This window comes from Saccopteryx bilineata, chromosome X (assembly GCF_036850765.1).
Source record: "Saccopteryx bilineata isolate mSacBil1 chromosome X, mSacBil1_pri_phased_curated, whole genome shotgun sequence".
Taxonomy (NCBI): domain Eukaryota; kingdom Metazoa; phylum Chordata; class Mammalia; order Chiroptera; family Emballonuridae; genus Saccopteryx; species Saccopteryx bilineata.
Window position 1 is genome coordinate 44,123,467 of NC_089502.1, and position 16,162 is coordinate 44,139,628.

Below are 16,162 nucleotides of genomic sequence, written 5' to 3' on the forward strand. Positions count from 1 at the left end.
TTATTTTTATGAATTTCTAGCCCGAAGTTTCCTTTTAGAGATTCTTTTCCTGAAGATAAAAGATATTCTTGATGAAGAAATTAGTGTTCCGATATGAGTAGTGTTTGAGAAAATAATCTTTCAATAAAATAAGTCAGGTTCAATTGTCCAAATCTCAAGATACATAATGCAGCACTTATGTATATAACCCCTTTACAAGGTAGTGCATATAACAGGTAAGAATGCATATTCTGGTACTAGAGGCTACCTGGGTTTGAAGCCTGGCTCTGTCACTTGCTTATGTTAACTTGAGCCAGTTGTATATAACTTTTTCTTTAGCTTGTTTGCAAAATTAGGGGGTTAAAATAGAGCCTACCACAAAGTGTTGTTGTAAAGATAAAATGAGTTATTATTACATATAAAATACTTAAAACAATGCTTACCATACAGTAAAACACTCAGTTAGCTAAAACTAATATTGGAAAAATCTTAGTTATTTAAACAAGATAAAACCTTGATTAACTAAAATGCTTAGATAAAAGGATTTCCAACAATTAATTCTTTTTTTTTTAACAGGGACAGAGAGAGAGAGAGTCAGAGAGAGGGATAGATAGGGACAGAAAGACAGGAACAGAGAGAGATGAGAAGCATCAATCATCAGTTTCTCGTTGCGACACCTTAGTTGTTCATATATTGCTTTCTCATATGTGCCTTGACCGTGGGCCTTCAGCAGACTGAATGACCCCTTGCTTGAGCCAGTGACCTTGGGTCCCAGCTGGTGAGCTTTTTGCTCAAGCCAGATGAGCCCGCACTCAAGCTGGTGACCTCGGGGTCTCGAACCTGAGTCCTCCACATCCCAGTCTGATGCTCTATCCACTGCACCACTGCCTGGCCAGGCTTAACAATTAATTCTTAATTCTTCATTTAGAACAGTGGTCTCCAACCCCCGGGCTGCAGACTGGTACTGGTCTGTGGGCCATTTGGTACCAGTCCGCAGAGAAAAAATAAATAACTTATATTATTTCCATTTTATTTATATTTAAGTCTGAATGATGTTTTATTTTTAAAAAATGACCAGATTCCCTCTGTTACATCCGTCTAAGACTCACTCTTGACGCTTGTCTCGGTCACGTGATACACATATCAGTCCCACCCTAAAGGCTGATCCATGAGAATATTTTCTGACATTAAACTGGTCTGTGGCCCAAAAAAGGTTGGGGACCACTGATTTAGAATACAAAGCTTTTTGATCAGTAAGTTGCAATTTATTGACCTTATTATATTTCCTACTCTTCCTTAGAACAAAGTTGGTTGTTGTCTTAAACAACCAACTAGTTTCTCCCTCAGGGTCTTTGCTAAGCAATTATCTTTTTACCTGGAAATGCAAACACAAGTCTTACAGCCTAGTGCAGCTAATCTAAATTCTACATTTTCTTCAAGACCCACTTTCCCCATAAAATCTTCAGTGGCGACCCCAAAAATAATGTCTTCCCTTTTCTCTGATTAGTTAACAGCACTTACAGTCTATACAACAAAACCTATCATTTTGACTGCTAGGCTTATTACAACTACTTGCTAAGTACTTCAGGTATATTATCTTGTGTCTTCATCTGGATTCTCAGTTCTCTGAGGGTAATTACCACATCTACCTCTGGGTTTACATCCTTAACTTTCAACATATTTCTGGGCACAATAGGAGCTAAACTATCAACTTAATTGTATCAATGGATAGCTGAAATATAAAGATCAAACTTTCCTTTCTGGAAGTTTTGATTGCTTGAGTGTTGGTTTTATTTTATGAGGCATTTCTCTAAATTAGAGTGCAGACTTTTGAGAAAAAGCATTCAATCATTGTAAAGCAGGCTTTTTGGCTATTTTCCTATCTTAACATGTATAAAAAGAGTTGAATAAGAACATGGGTAGGTTGGCAGACATGGTAGGAAGTTATTATAAGCTTAGAGGGAGGTAAATTAGAAGAGCAGGAGATAGAATAAAGAGATAAGAGATATTTGGCTTAGCTGAAAGGAAAGGGTGGGAGAGTGGATGTAGCAATTGGCAAAAAGTAAAAATAGGGGTCACAAAAGTGGCATAATATCAATTAGCCATCCGACATAGGGTTTTGCTAGTGGGGATAAAGTATCAAGAGAAAAAAAAATTGGCAATGGCAACATGCACAGATGAAAGAAGTTATTTGATATGAAAAAAAAAAGTTACTGTATAAGTTAAGACTTTAAGAAATAGAAATAAGAAAAACCGCCCTGGCCGGTTGGCTCAGTGGTAGAGCGTTGGCCTGGCGTGCAGAGGTCCCCGGTTCGATTCCCGGCCAGGGCACACAGGAGAAGCGCCCATCTGCTTCTCCACCCCTCCCCCTCTCCTTCCTCTCTGTCTCTCTCTTCCCCTCCCGCAGCGAGGCTCCATTGGTGCAAAGATGGCCCGGGCGCTGGGGATGGCTCCTTGGCCTCTGCCCCAGGTGCTAGAGTGGCTCTGGTCGCAGCAAAGTGACGCCCCAGAGGGGCAGAGCATCGTCCCCTGGTGGGCAGACCGTCGCCCCCTGGTGGGCGTGCCGGGTGGATCCCGGTTGGGCGCATGCGGGAGTCTGTCTGACTGTCTCTCCCTGTTTCCAGCTTCAGAAAAATACAAAAAAAGAAAAAAAAAAGAAATAAGAAAAGCCAGGCAAATATTATGAAAGAGGCGGTGTGAGGGAAGAGAGAAGGGGAACGAGGATGAGAGACAGGAAGTTACTGGAAAGTTTGGAGATAAAAGGAAAAATAATTTTATCACATCCAACATGAAGAAGTCACTGTGAGAAACTGGAGATTTGGCCAAATCAAGAACTTAGAAAGTGGCAGCTGGTCAAAAGTAAAGTGGGAGCTAAACATATGCAGGTAACCTCCTCAAAGTAATGTAATAGAAATTATTTAAGAAATGGAAAAAAGGAGAATATTATCAGTTTGAAGACAGGAAAGTGAATACACTGAAAAGAAAGCTAAAAGAGTGGTAGTAAGACAACCAAAAGTGGTACTTTCTTCAGGTTGAAAACAGAATCAAGTGTATGACTGCCTGTACATATAAATATACATATAATCACTTGACAAAATTGTCAAAATACAGGAAAATGAATTATAACTTCAAATAAGACCATTTATTAAACAGAGCCCTGCTTTAGCTGTTAGATTTGCCTCCCAAGACTTCAAATTCTAAAAATGTTTTCAAAAAAGCATTTCCAAATTTATGAGAAAAATCATTTATTTCACCCTTACCACGTTTTCCCTTTTTTTCTTAAGGGTTACTGGATCATGTTAAGGAATTTATTTATTTTAGCTTTTATTAATTGAATTTATTGGGATGACACTGGTTTGCAAAACCAAACAGGTTTCAAGTGTACAACTCAATACAGGACTGTCTGCACACTGCACTGTGTGCTGTCCGCCCCAAGCAGTCTTTCCCGTCCCCTGCCCACTGCCCATCTGCCCATGTCCATCTAGCTGCCACCTCCTCTTTCCCTCTGGCTATCACCACACTGTTGTCAGGGCCTGATATTAAAATATATATATTACATAAAGTTACTGAACTCAAGTTTCATTCATCATAAAATTCATACAACTCCTCGTCACTGTCTAAAACTCCCATCCATTAGCTTGTCCTCATCTGTGTCTGATGACAAATCACTGTCTTCATATATTGCCTTGTCCTCAGTTCCATCTAAAGCATTTGAAATGCCACAGTCACTGTATAAGATGCACCCAGTTTCTGACCCCAAATTTTTCGAAAAAAAAGGTGCGTCTTATACATGAGGAAATATGGTCCGTGGTTTTGGCTAATCCCCTCACCTTCCTTCCTCTGGTGCCCTCACAACTGTCCCCTCTCACAGCTTTCAGTCCATTCCACCTGTCCATGCCTCTGACCTTTACCACACTTTCAATAAAACTAGCTCAAATCTGATTTCCTTATTTATATACACAGCAAAAAGCAGTATTAGAAGAGGAGAAAGAAAAAAAGGGGTAGAAAAAAGTTTGACTTAGATGAAAGATAACAGGGGGATGTGTAAAGAGGCCAAGGAAAGGAGAGGCAACAGATAATCATTCCTGAGTACCATTCTAATAATTAGTTCACAGACAGAATGTTTTCAGGTTGGGGACAAAGCAGTCAAAATCACTGGCAAAAAAAAAGGTCATTTCATTTGCAGCAGAAGTGTTTGCGAGATAAGTGCCTTGCACTATGTAGAAAGGATATTGTTTGGTTTTTATGAGTGCATTAAATTAGGCAGTTAGTATAAAATTATGCAACAAATAATTAGAAAACTAGTTCTAAAATACATTTCTAGTCACTTGGGAACTCTTCCAGCTCATTAAGCTATAATCATCAAGTCTCTGCAAGTCATTCAGGAATTAATGTGTGCCAATGTCTAGGTTCTAAAAGTACAAGAAAACAAGCTGACAACTTTGGGTGGCTTTTCCATGTACACATAGGTTTATCATCTGACGGCCTGAACATCCAAGGTCATGAATCTGCCTACACATGGAAAGTTCTCTAGTCATAGTAAATTTGGAAGAAAATAAATACTGTTTCTTAGCTGCATGATAAAACAACAGATTTAACAATAACAAGAAATATCAAGAAATTCAAATCATACTTTGAATGTCTGTAACTGAGTAAGGTAGCGATGTTTTAGACCCTGCTGAAGGTCTATGGGTTTTTTGATAGCATCCTACCTTACAAGTAATACCAAACTGTTAAAGGAAATTCAGCACCATAATTGATGTAAAATACTTTTTATTAAATGGGATAGCAAGATAACAAAAAAATCAAGCCTCCATGATAATAATAAAAAAAGGCAATTTCCAGGTAATTATTATCGTTCATGAACCAACTCTTTTTGGCTAGGTAGAGATATAGCACTCTTGACTTTACAGATGAAACACATCCTAACAAGTCCTGTAGTCCAAACTCCAGCGCATTCATCTACCCTATAGTATCCCTGACCGAAAGGCTAGTTTTTGCCTTTATAACTCCAGAGTTTACCTATCCCACGGCAGCCTACTGCATTGGTGAGAATGTCATTAATTGGAAAGTCTTTTCTAAAATATGAAAGGGTTTATATATATTCAAACGGCTCTTTTTTTGTTTTTGTTTTTTTGTGGCAGAGACAGAGAGAGTCAGAGAGAGGGACAAATAGGGACAGAAAGACAGGAAGGGAGAGAGATGAGAAACATCAATTCTTCGTTGTGGTTCCTTAGTTGTCCATTGATTGATTTCTCATATGTGCTTTGACTGGGGACTACAGCAGACCGAGTGACCCCTTGCTCAAGCCAGGGACCTTGGGTCCAAGCTAGTGAGCTTTGCTCAAACCAGATGAGCTCGCGCTCAAGCTGGTGACCTCGGGGTCTCAAACTCGGGTCCTCTGCATCCCAGTCTGATGCTCTATCCACTGCGCCACCACCTGGTCAGGTTATATTCAAATGTTATAATCAGGTCTGGTTTCATAAGCTTCATGACTTGTCCATAGCACCCCATGCTTGGTTAAATGCTCTGTGGTCATGGTCCTGAACTTAATTTTTAAACAAGAGCCCTGCTTGTTCATTTTGCACTGAGCCCCACAAATTAGGTGATTTATTTTGTTCAGAGTGGTTATCTCTGGGATATTGGTGGGAAAATGGGTAATCATTATTTTCTTTTATATACTTATACATGTTTTCTGAAATTTTTACAATAAACATTTTTAACCTTTAAGATAGAAAAATAAAGCTATCTTGCCTGATCTGTGCTGATGTAGTGGATAAAGCGTTGACCTGGAACATTAAGGTCCCTGGTTCGAAACCCTGGGCTTGCCCCAGTCAAGGCACATACAGGAAGCAACTAGGAGTTGATATTTCCTGTTCCTCCCCCCATTTCTCTCTTGATTCTTTTTAAAATAAATAAATATATATATATAGATATTTTTTTTTTTTTAGAAAAAGAAAGCTATTTCTTACACATTTAAAAAGGAAGGTCATTCTTAGAAAATGTTACTTCTTTGCAATTGTAAGGCAATTCTATTCAACATGATGGGTCTTCAAATATGATTATAGCTATCTTTTCTCTGTCTGCTTATTTTTCTCTTTTCCTATCTTCAAATATACCTAGGTCTTTCAATCGTTTGCTGTACGAGATTGCCTGAGCCTCTTATTTCTTCTGCCATTTTCTTAACATATCTATCTGTCAAGGTCTCTTAATAAAATGTGTCATTCAAACCTGAATATTAAATATGGTCTGAACAATTGTAGTTTTTATTTTTATATTTTGGGCTTCGTGGTTCTATTAATGCAGTTTAAGAGCATACTAGCTGTTTTTTGGCTACTATATCATATTATCATACTAAGCTTATGATCAACTAAGCTACTTTGATATTTTTCACAAATATAAGCACCGACCTATGTATTGTCCTATACAGCTAAAAAAAAAACACCCCAAAAAGACAATAAACCCAACTTAAAAGCAGTATACAATTACCCATGATAAATTTTATCTCATTGATTTCAGCTGAGCATTCTAACTTGCCCAGATCTCTGACTCTTGATTTTATCTTCTGTGATAGTGATTCTCAACCCAAACTGCAAATGTGATCATTTGGAGGAGGTTTTAAAACTACTCAAGCTCAAGTTTTCAAACTATGAAAGCCCAAAGATTCTAATTTAATTCAACTGGGGCAGGAATTGGGTATTCTATTTTTCCCTTCAATCATACAAAAAGTAGAGAATAATATATTTAAACTTCTTCTACGTGTCCATCACTGAACTTCAATAATTAGGATCACTGCCCTGGCCGGATAGCACAGTTGGTTAGAGCATTGTCCCAAAGTGCAGAAGTTGCTAGTTTGATTCCCCAGTCAGGGCACATATAGTAATAAATCAATGTTCCTGCCTCTCTCTTTCCCTTCCTATCTCTAAAATCAATCAAATAAATATTTTAAAAAGTAGTTATCATCACTTTGTCAATCTTCTGTCAATTACCCCATTTAAAGTAAATCCCACACATCATATAACTTTACCCATACTCTAGTGTCATTTAGTGTACTTTAAAGTTTCTCAATTGAATCAAATATGCAGCCAGTGTGGAGGAAACTGATCTATGGTAGTAATTGTCACTTGCGATTTTCAGACCCTGGCAAATTTAATAAACATTTCTTTTTTTGTTAGGTCAGTGATAATGGTGAACAGGTAGGGCCAAGGCTTGCGTGTTGGAGAAGAGACCATTAAAACAGCCACAGCTTGAAGATGTTACTCATTATCAATGTGCTAGTTTCATACACTTTAGTTTGACAAGTGGCTCTTTTTACCTGTAAACTAGATTGAGGGCACTGTGTAAGGCAACACTGCCCTAGCTGCAGAAGAGTCATTTAAATGAACTTTCTAATTACAAACAAGATTTATTTCCAGTTTAAAACACATGTTGAATTATAAATTTTGGCCATATGAATGGAACTTGATAGTGGATTCTGCATCTTGCCATAAATTGCCATGTTTACAAAGTCAAGCAAGTACACCTTTACTGAATTTTTTATAATCTCAACTTCATTAAATGTTAATGAAGAAACTAGTAAACTGCCAACACACTTAGTAGGAAATAGATTCAAATAGGAGAAAGTATTCTCAGTAGAGGTTGTGGGTTTTCCTGATTCTACTGCTTCTGCTATCACATCTAAATCCTTAAAAAGGACTATGCATGCTTATTCTAGAATAGTCTAATAGCCAGAGTTGGAATTTGGAAAGCTGCTAACTTAAGGAACATTGGAAAACAGTTAATAATAATTCTTCTTTTGTCCTGTTTTCCCTCTCCCTGCATTCTCTTAAAGACACTTACTTAAAAACTGGAAATACATAAACTCATTTCTTTCCCTAATTGAAATATTTTCTCATTAAAGGATTTACAAAAAAAAAAATAGGAAGTAACTGATGCCACAAATAGCAGATTACAATGACATTGGGGAAAAAGAATGTATGAATTATTAATCAAACCCAGCTCTATTTCTAAAGATGAAAACACAGGGAACTCTAAGAATTGCCATCTTTATTTACAGCGCCTTCTTACATTTTAAGACTTATGCATTAACATACAAAAATACTAGCCCCACAGAAAACTAAATACAATACAACATCTGAATACACAGGTGCAAAGTAACAAGCAAGTGTGGCAATAAATGCATAAATTCATATACAGTATAGTACGTTGTAAAAAAATCAACAAATGCAATTATCCCTTGTTTTAAAAATTCACCAGTTTTGTTCAGGTAGCTCAATTGGTTGGAGCATCGTCCCAATATGCCAAGGTTGCAGGTTCGATCCCTGGACAGGCCACATACAAGAATCAACTGGTGAATGAATGGATAAATAAGTGAAACAACAAGTCGATGTTTCGTCTTATTTTTCCTTTCTCTCCTTACCTCTCTCTCTAAAATCAACAGAAAAACTTTTTTTTAAATTAACTTCTTTTTACTGGAGTAAGAAAACAAAATAAAACCATCTAGGCTGGAGTTGAAAGAGCTATGGAGACAAAAATAACAAAGGTTTAATTCTCAGGTCCCTTTAATTCTCTATCTCAGGTTTTCATCTTCCACAAATGAGGTCATTGCTCTTCAACCCTTTCTAACTGCTCAGGACTCTCTCTCTCTCTCTCTCTCTCTCTCTCTCTCTCTCTTTTAGTGAAAAAAAAAGATGTCTTGTTAAATGATACAAATGTCTCTCTCTTTTAGTGAGAGAGAGAGAGAGAGAAAGAGAGAGAGAGAGAGAGAGAGAGAGAGAGAGAAACAGAGAGACAGGAAGGGAGAGAGATGAGAAGCATCAACTCATAGTTGCAGCACCTTAGTTGCACACTGATTGCTTTCTCATATGTGCCTTGATGGGGAAGGGGGCTTCCAGCCAAGCCAGTGACCCTTGTTCAAGCCAGCAACTATGGGGTCATGTCTATGATCCCAGGCTCAAGTCTGAGACCCCACACTCAAGCTGGCAACCTCGGGGTTTTGAACCCAGGTCCTCAGCGTCCCAGGTCAATGCTCCATCCACTGCACAACCACTGGGTCAGGCAGGACACTATGTCTTGATTCTCATATTTTCAATAAAAAATAAATGAATCTGGAATACTTGCTAAGTCCCCAACAACTGCCATTTTTGGCTTCTTCACTATCATATTATTCCTCCCACTTTGAATGTCCTCCTCACCACATCCCAGATACTGTTAGTGCTGATAGCTAGCTAATTTAATTTAAGAACAATCCAAACAGGTTTTTGGCAAGTGGTGCCACAGATGTCACACTGAAATTCTGTCTGACAATAGCAGAATAGTGTCTATTGTTATTAACCACTGCTTTCAGGAAATCATTGTATCATTTAACAAGACATCTTTTTTTTTTCTTCTTTTTTTCTTTTTTTGTATTTTTTCTGAAGCTGGAAACGGGGAAGCAGTCAGACAGACTGACTCCACATGCACCCGACTGGGATCCACCCGGCACGCCCACCAGGGGGCGATGCTCTGCCCTTCTGGGGCTTCGCTTTGTTGCAACCAGAGCCATTCTAGCACCTGAGGCAGAGGCCACAGAGCCATCCTCAGCGCCCGGACCAACTTTTCTCCAATGGAGCCTTGGCTGCAGGAGGGAAAGAGAGAGACAGAGAGGAAGGAGAGGGGGAGGGGTGGAGAAGCAGATGGGCGCTTCTCCTGTGTGCCCTGGCCGGGAATCAAACCCAGGACTCCACACCAGGCCAACGCTAACAAGACATCTTATCAGCATACTTTATACCAGTTATGGGCCTTGGAAAACTGCCTTTTGTGTTTCAAACATCCTTTATTTGTGACTATTAAGAAGCCACCAAAACAAGGCTGATATTATTGACTACCCTAGTAATTATACATGTTTGCTTATTTGTTTATTATCTGTCTGCCCCACCAGATTATAAACTCTGTGAGGGTAGGAACTATTTCTGTTTTATTCACCACTGTATACCTAACACCTAGCACAGTAGTCAGCGACCAACCCATTTTTGACAGCTTCCCTTCTCAGCAAAATTCCTAGAAAGAATTAAGCCTATTTCACTCTGCCCCCAAATATTTGCTTGGCTCATATACGCTCGTCTCTCTGGTCATAGGTTACCTTAAAGAGGCCTTTTCAGACCAAATTTATCTACAATATCAAGCCGCTCCCCACTCTATCCTTATATGTTATTTTATATTTCTTCATATTGCTCACCACCACCAGCAATATAATAAATTATTTTTGTTGTTGTTGTTGTTAGATACAGAGAGAGGGACAGACAGGAACATACAGACAGGAAGTATTGGGCAAATGAGTTTGTACAATTTGTATTTTTTGAGTTTGCTCATGATTATTGTTGAAATGGTGCTGGGTAGCGCCAGGTATGGGTATGTGATGTGAGAAATTATAAATTATCTTCCTGCTTGGGAAGGGCCATTGTCTTGCTAATGTGTGCTGAGGAGAAAGAAGCCATTTTTGCAGGGAGAGCAAAGAGAATGCAGAGTGCTGAAGGAGAAGCTAGGGAACAAAGGGTGAGGGGTTTTGAGACTGGTGAGGACTTTGATTCTAGGAGAAACCAGATAAGATTCTCCTGGTTGTGGAACCAGATAATGTGTCAGTAGCTTTGTGAGCTCTGAGCGAAAGAGAAATGTTTTCCTTGTGTGTTGCTCATCGGCCGGTGTAAGACTAGAATAAAGAAATATTTTTTGGCTCCACTGTTTTTTTACTATCTGCCTGAATCTAATGGGAACCTGCACCTGCATGGTCACGAGAGCAGTGACTACTGGCCACACAGGAATGGAGAGAGATGAGAAGCATCAATTCTTCATTGCGGCCCCTTAGTTGTTCATTGATTGCTTTCTCATATATGCCTTGACCAGGGGGCTATAGCACAGGAAGTGACCCCTGCTCAAGCCAATGACCTTGGACTCAAGCCAGCCACCATGGGGTCATGTCTATGATCCCAGACTCAAGCCAGCAACCCCACACTCAAGCTGGATGAACCCATGCTCAAGCCAGCGACCTTGGGGTTTTGAACCTGGGTCCTCAGTGTCCCAGTCCAATGCTCTATCCACTGTGCCACCACCTGGTCAGGTAAATTATTTGTTTATTTGCCTTCCTCAACTAAAATTTTAACCCATGAGAACAGGAGTTTTGTTTTGCTCACTATTATCGCCAGCATCTAAAAGTGTTTGGTTTTTAGCCCTGGCCGGTTGGCTCAGCGGTAGAGCGTCGGCCTAGCGTGGGGAGGACCCAGGTTCGATTCCCGGCCAGGGCACACAGGAGAAGCGCCCATTTGCTTCTCCACCCCTCCGCCACGCTTTCCTCTCTGTCTCTCTCTTCCCCTCCCGCAGCCAAGGCTCCATTGGAGCAAAGATGGCCCAAGCGCTGGGGATGGCTCTGTGGCCTCTGCCTCAGGTGCTAGAGTGGCTCTGGTCGCAGCATGGCGATGCCCAGGATGGGCAGAGCATCGCCCCCTGGTGGGCAAAGCATCGCCCCTGGTGGGCGTGCCGGGTGGATCCCGGTCAGGCGCATGCGGGAGTCTGTCAGACTGTCTCTCCCTGTTTCCAGCTTCAGAAAAATGAAAATAAATAAATAAATAAAAGTGTTTGGTTTTTAGAAGGCACCTGTAATTATCTGTTGAATGAATATTATCTCATACCATCATATTTCCCTTTGTGCTTATATAAGAGCAGCAAAAGGTGGAAATGTGGGCAAATTTTCTAACATAAAGGTAATATAAAACCTATGTCATAGCTGTATAACAACATGATAAACATTATAGTACCCTTTATTTTGTTATTAATTTTTAATTTACTTTACATCCATAGTTCTTCCACAACTTTCCAACAGAAGCATGGGTTTTCACCAGTGGAATCATTTCTTCAAGTATTCCGTTTAAAAAAATATAACTAGGATAACTAAAGTTATATGTACTCTTTAATTCCACTCAGTAAGACAAGTGATACTTATATCTATAGAAACTGTTTAAGATCCTCTTGGTTTTTGGCAATTGTAGATCAAAAAGTAATGCTGTTGTGATATTTTATTGCAATTGCTGTACATTATTCTGATTATAAAACATAAATGCACAGTCATCATCATACCAAAATTCTTTAATAATTAACTAGCAGTGTTTTGCTTTTACAGTGGTATCATTGCATACTGGACATACTAAATGCTACTAATTCCAATCAATTTCTATATACAACACGGGAAAAGTAATTACTAGGGAAAATGGTACTTAACATCTTACTCTTTCTTTCATAGATAAATGAATATCAAATGTCTATATATAGTTGCTCACAGGTTTCAAAACTCACTTCATTCACATAACAATGTCATGAGGTAGGGAAAATAAGTTTTGTTCCCATTGTACAGATGAGAAACATCTTTTTCTTTTTTTTTTTTTTTTTTGCATTTTTCTGAAGCTGGAAACAGGGAGAGACAGTCAGACAGACTCCCGCATGCGCCCTACCGGGATCCACCAGGCACGCCCACCAGGGGGCGATGCTCAGCCCCTCCGGGGGGTCGACATGTTGCAATCAGAGCCACTCTAGCGCCTGAGGCAGAGGCCACAGAGCCATCCCCAGCGCCCGGGCCATTTTTGCTCCAATGGAGCCTTGGCTACGAGAGGGGAAGAGAGAGACAGAGAGGAAGGTGCGGCGGAGGGGTGGAGAAGCAAATGGGCGCTTCTCCTGTGTGCCCTGGCCGGGAATCAAACCTGGGTCCTCCGCACGCTAGGCCGACGCTCTACCGCTGAGCCAACCGGCCAGGGCGAGAAACATCTTTTTAAAACAAGACTTTTTAAAACAATTACAACTAAGAGGCATCAAATATTAAAGAATTAGGAAAGATAAAGGAAGCAGGGTTATTTCATTAAGTCGAACTGCTGAACTCAGTGGCGTACTCATGTATTTGGGGCTGTTGGCTTGTAGTTAACTTATTAAAAAGAAAATCTCATAGAGTAACCCCTGGGGAGGGCAAGCACACTGTGTTCCTGTCTGTCAGATCTCCCTAAAGCCCGTGCTCTACAGCACTTAACAGAACCTAAGTGCTTAATTCCACTCATGTAGTAGTTCCCATCTGCCAAGCAGAGTAAATTGATTTGTGCTTAATAAGCCAAACATGCATGAATTATTTTTAATCACATAAAACCAGGTGCTAAATTTAGATGCCATAGAAGAGATATTACCCTTAATCAGGCAGGAGGAACAAGGAATAATGGAAGGTAATTGCAAAAATCCAGGATGGTGAATTACTTCTCGAAATGAAAGAAGATAACTTTATCTGTAAAATAAGCCTATGTATAACAAAAATTTCCACAAAATAGTCCACTCTATTGTGAACCAGGACTATTAAGTAAGATAAAGTTAGGAAAATGGTAAGTAATCTACCAGATATCCACAAAAAGTGTTTCAGAATTTTAAAAAGGGCCTGAGAATGCTAACTGCCAATCTTGTCTCTTATTATAACCATACTAGGGTTTTCTATAGCTCCAATTCCGTTATTACAAAAAGAAGACTCACTAACTCCACAACAAAGTTATTACACTGCTGGTGGTTATTGCCAATTACCACAAGGCAAAGAAATGAAATCTTAAAGTACAACCATTAACATTTTATATGTTCATTATATTTTATTAAACAAAATGTACAAACGAATCTTTTAAAGAAGTAGCCCACAGAATTGGATTTTAGCAAATAAAATGGACAAGGGCAAGCTTATGCTGGCAACAAAGTCCTGTGAGATCTAATCCACATGTAAATTCGTGATAAAGTACAGCAAAGCTCTTGGTTTCACAATTTCAAGAATACATTAATGTGCCTGACCTGTGGTGGCGCAGTGGATAAAGCGTCGACCTGGAAATGCTGAGGTCGCCGGTTCGAAACCCTGGGCTTGCCCAGGGTCAAGGCACATATGGGAGTTGATGCTTCCAGCTCCTCCCCCCCTTCTCTCTCTCTCTGTCTCTCCTCTCTCTCTCTTTCTCTCTCTCCTCTCTAAAAAAATGAATAAATAAATAAATAAATAATTTAAAAAAAGAATACATTAATGTATTCTTCAAATGGAGCAGCCATGAAAATTAGCACACACTTTAGCTCTAGACCGAAAAAAACAAAACAAAACAAAACAAAAAAAAAACATTTTCTTTGCTCCTTTGTTACCCATTGTTTAATTTACATGAAATCATGAAATATAGTGGCAGCTCTCACTGGTGATTTCAAGCATCTTGACAATACCACAGGTAAACAAGCATGCAGAGATATAAACTGACCACAAATATAGGGCTATGGCTATTCTCAACATTCATGTGAGGCAGAAATCTTGGTTCATTTCTTCAGACAAATCTCTTACACTAGAGATAATGGGGGAGAGTAAATAGATGGGATAGAGATAAGAAACTGGTGCAACTGGTCCATGTTTTAAGAAATCATGTCAAATGAAAAATCAAACACATCCTGCAAAGTGTGGTGACTTCTTGGTAGAAAAGCTTCTAAGAAATTGTCCCCAAACCCTTCTTGCTTTTATTACCCAGGGAGTACATGCCTGTCACTGCTGAGGTCTGAGGCAAGACATCCACACCAACCACAATTCAGGGTGGTAGCAGTCCTTCTGAGGACTTCCAAGCAACAATCATTGTGTCTTGTGAGCATTACCCATTGCTAGGAATTGTTTTATGTATTTTCACTTGTAAAACAAAAGTCCTTTAAATCATAAAATAACTCTAAATATTATCAGGTTCTCCAAATAGCCCCCATACTTCAAATCAAGAATAGTTAATATGAATTTTGAAAATTTATTGTTTATTACAATCTTTACAGCAGGGGTTGGGAACCTTTTTGGCTGAGAGAGCCATGAATGCCACATATTTTAAAATGTAATTCCGTGAGAGCCATACAATATGTTTAACACTAAATACAAGTAAATGTGTGCATTTTATGTAAGACCAACACTTTTAAAGTACAATAAGTCTCTGAATTCTTTTTAATAACGTTGTTATGCTGTTGCTAACCAATGATGGATAAAGTACTTCTTACCATTAAAAAAAAAATCAAACACAGCCTGACTGGTGGTGCACAGTGGATAGAGCGTTGACCTGGGACACTGAGATCCCAAGTTTGAAACCCTGAGGTCATCAGCTTGAGAGAAGGCTCTTCAGCTTGAGTGTGGGGTCACTGGCTTGAGCATGGGTTCATCAAAATGATCCCATGACCCGGGTTCGATTCCTGGCCAGGGCACATAGGAGAAGCGCTCATTTGCTTCTCCACCCCCCCTTCCTCTCTGTCTCTCTCTTCCCCTCCCTCAGCCAAGGCTCCATTGGAGCAAAGATGGCTCGGGCGCTGGGGATGGCTCCTTGGCCTCTGCCCCAGGCGCTAGAGTGGCTCTGGTCGCCAGAGCAACGCCCAGGAGGGGCAGAGCATCGCCCCTTGGTGGGCAGAGCGTCGCCCCCTGGTGGGCGTGCCAGGTGGATCCCGGTCGGGAGCATGCGGGAGTCTGTCTGACTGTCTCTCCCCGTTTCCAGCTTCAGAAAAATACAAAAAAAAAATGATCCCATGGTCACTGGCTTGGCTGGAACACCCCACCCCTCCCTGTCAAGGTACAGATGAGAAGCAATCAATGAACAACTAAAAGTGATGCAACTACTAATTGATGCTTCTCATCTCTCTCCCTTCCTTTCTCTCTCTCGCTCTAAAAAAAATCAAACACAGAAAACAAGGAGTGATTAAATAAAATGTGCAACAAGTACACCATTTAATACACTATAGTGATTTGCTTCTCAAGAATACCTTGCCTATTATTTTTCGGGAACATGGTTGTACAAAGCAAAATAGACTTTTTAATCTGGGCAAATGTAAGCAAGAACAGCAGAAAACTTATGGTTAAATAAAATTATGGAGAACCAAAAAACACTGCTCAAAAAAATTAGGGGATATTTTATTACTTCATATTCATTTTGAAATATCCTCTAATTTTTGTGAGTAATATATTATGCTGTAGCAGAGGACTATAATGATCTATTTAAATATATTCTGACGTATTCTCAATGGACTAAGAGGATAAATTACATCACTAAGTAATTATGAACACTGACTCTTAAATTTTGGTCTGGAAAATAAATGCTATTAAATGGAAAGATTCCTTTGGAAATAACACTTGCAACCTTTAAAAACCAGAAAAAGT

At 39.6% G+C, this 16,162-nt stretch overlaps 1 protein-coding gene across 2 annotated transcripts in view; it reads right to left on the reverse strand.

Moving 5' to 3' along the window:
• Positions 1-16,162, reverse strand: part of TBC1D8B (TBC1 domain family member 8B) — a 70,307-nt gene that overhangs the window by 52,179 nt on the left and 1,966 nt on the right. The gene's annotated exons all lie outside the window — the stretch shown is intronic.